Source organism: Trichosurus vulpecula, chromosome 3 (genome assembly GCF_011100635.1).
Source record: "Trichosurus vulpecula isolate mTriVul1 chromosome 3, mTriVul1.pri, whole genome shotgun sequence".
In the NCBI taxonomy this organism is placed as follows: domain Eukaryota; kingdom Metazoa; phylum Chordata; class Mammalia; order Diprotodontia; family Phalangeridae; genus Trichosurus; species Trichosurus vulpecula.
The window spans coordinates 172965433-172968249 of NC_050575.1; the positions used below are offsets into that span (position 1 = coordinate 172965433).

A 2817-nucleotide genomic window follows, 5' to 3' on the forward strand; every position below is an offset into this window, starting at 1 on the left:
ACACTCCTAACAGGAACAACTATCGCAAAATGGGAATACATTACCTCATAAAGTAATGAATATGCTATCATCAGTAGTTAAGTAGAAAGAATAGGAAGAAGGATCAAAGGGAATAAGTGTTTATTAAACACGTGCTATGTGCTAGGTACTATGCTAAATGCTTTACAGATATTATCTCATTGAATAATATCTAATAGTGACATCTACTTTGATAGTGGAAGATGAGTGACCACTTATTGAGAATGTTATGGAAGAGATTCCTATTCAGATATGGATTGGAAAACATGGCTCCTGAGCTCTTTCTAATTATGAGATTCTAAATTTTATAGGACTTTAAAGTTGGAAGGCATCATAAAAATACAGTCTAACTCCATTTTTTAACATAAGGAAAGTGAAGCCCAGGGAAGATACATGATTTGCTGATGAAATGCAAAGCGAAAGCATTTATTAAGCACTTATTCTATGTGTATTAGGCACTGTGCCTAGAAATACAAATACAAAAAGAATGATGGTCCTTGCCCTCAGGAACCTTACAGTCCAACAGGTGAAGTCTTTAAATAAGATGTGTGAATTACTTAAGGTGAGCAACAATTTTGATATAGTATCATTTTGTGACAACAGTGGTCATGTATGTGTGCAAGCCTATCTCAGGATGTTTGGCTTGAACCAAATGAAACAAGATTGAAATATTTTCCCAACATTGATTTAGTTAGACCTACATCAGTTGAGTGCAAGATTTTGCGCTATACATGTGTTGCACTGCTCTTTTCTGTTGTGGTTTTAATTTTGTGGCCTATTACTCCAAGGATATGTGAAAAAGTTATAGTTCTTAAAGAACACACATGACTGTCAAAGATGTTGAGGTAGTTGGTATGAGGAAAGCAAGTGTTTCCAGGATCATTCAAGCCTATAATGAACTAGAATCAGTTATATCAGTTTCAGGAAAGTGAAATTTAAAATGAGAGGCAACACCAAGAACTGACAAAATATTGCTACAAAAGAGCGTAATTAATTCTTAAAAAATAAGCAAAGACCTTCCAAGGGACCTGGCATCTCAAGGGGCTGTTATTGATTCTTTTGCATTGTAACATCAACTTTTGAAGTTGGAAGAATAGCGAGAAGACCAGTAAACAAAGAAAAAGTTATTGATCTTTGCTGTGAAGAAAAAACACTTTTCATGGACAAAGCAATACAAAGACTGGAGTACCAAAGCATGGAAAAAGGGGGAAATGGCAAGGCTGTTGCTGGAGGAGGTTTATACCTGCTGCCTCTTTGGACGTATCTGGCAGCAGCCATGGAGCTACAGCTAACCCAGAATCAGGGCCTCAACTCTAATGGAAACACCAAAAGTATTTTGTATTAGTGTGGTATATACACATTTGAAATATTTACATGGGTACAGAAATATGGACTCATTTTTCTTGTAACAATTGATCTTGATCTCATAAAATACTTGAAAAATGTTATGTAACAACAAAGAGACTGGTCATGGAAGTGTTCAGTTCAGTTTTTGTTGGTGATTCTTAATATTGGAAGTGGTGAAATCCTTGAAAGTTTGCAATGTCATATTGCATTCTGTGTGACAAGACTGAAAAAGAGTATAGTGCCCCAAGAGAGGATCTGGGGAGAAAATCTATCCAAGATAAAATTCATTCAGCAATTTGGTAAATTATGGCCATGATGACATTTCTTCCATTGTTAGAAGTAGCTTGAACATCTGATATATTGACTTACAGACAAAGAGCTTGTAATCCATGAGAAATGGGAAGGGGCAGGGCCACAACTTATTATCAATTCTGAAGAGATCATCTTGGTTCCTTTACTACTACCATTCACAAAGTAAATCACATGGTGGTAAAGGGGTGCTTGAGTGCCTGTGCTTAGACCCCAGTTCCAAAATTACATTTCTCCCTAGCCTCAAAACACTGTCCCTGGCAGTTTCTCCCCAGCACAAGGACAGTCTGCATTAGCAAAACAGGACAGCATGCCCTAGCAAAACATTTATGTCTCTTCCTGATACAGTAGCCAGCTGTGCCTATAGAATTTATTAGTTTGAACTGGTTGTGTACTGGCTAAACTGACTGTGTACTGGCTCATAGAGATATTTACTATTCAGTGACCTCGCTGATACATATCCTTCCTTACATTTATCTTGTCTAGCAAGACATTGACGGGGGCAGCCTGGATATTTCTCAGTCAGCCCTGACCATTAGTTGACTTAGTGACATTTCAGGCCTAAAACCACACCTCCCTATAGCACCCCCATTGGGCTATTTCCCAGTGAACTCTGGGTAAAATACCTTCTCAGTAGATAAAAAAATTGCATGTTCCTTTAAGAACTGACCACTCCTTAACCACTCCCTAATCCCACCCTGAATCACCTAGTTAGTGTATTTGGCATGTTTTACTATAGTTTATCCTATATAAACTTTAACTGTACCCCTCTAAGGTTGCAGGTTCCCTAAGAACTCTTGCCCACTGAAAAGCATAACAATAAATCTTTGCCATCTTAAAGAATGCTTGAGCCCATGAATTCATTCCAGACAACCCCATTTGGCAACAATATTCTCGGGGTTCCTGTATCTCTCCTAACTCTCAACAGTGGCCTGCAAAATTCCTGTCAATGATTGAAGGGTTTCAGGGAGGAAAATATGCACAAGATACTCAATCTCTGGACTTTAGGCATTTTCACTGACTGTTCCCTGGTGGCTGGAATTCTTTTCTTCCTAATCTCCTCCTCCTGGCTTCCCTGGCTTCGTTTAAGTCCCAGCTGAAATCAGTCCCCCTTTATACTGGTACCTTCCCTCTGTTAATTAT

The 2817-nt window shown here is 38.3% G+C and overlaps 1 pseudogene; it reads left to right on the forward strand.

The window, feature by feature from the left end:
• Positions 1 to 1177: 1177 nt before the first annotated feature.
• On the forward strand, positions 1178 to 1884 carry LOC118842292 (annotated as a pseudogene).
• The last annotated feature ends 933 nt before the right edge of the window (positions 1885 to 2817 follow it).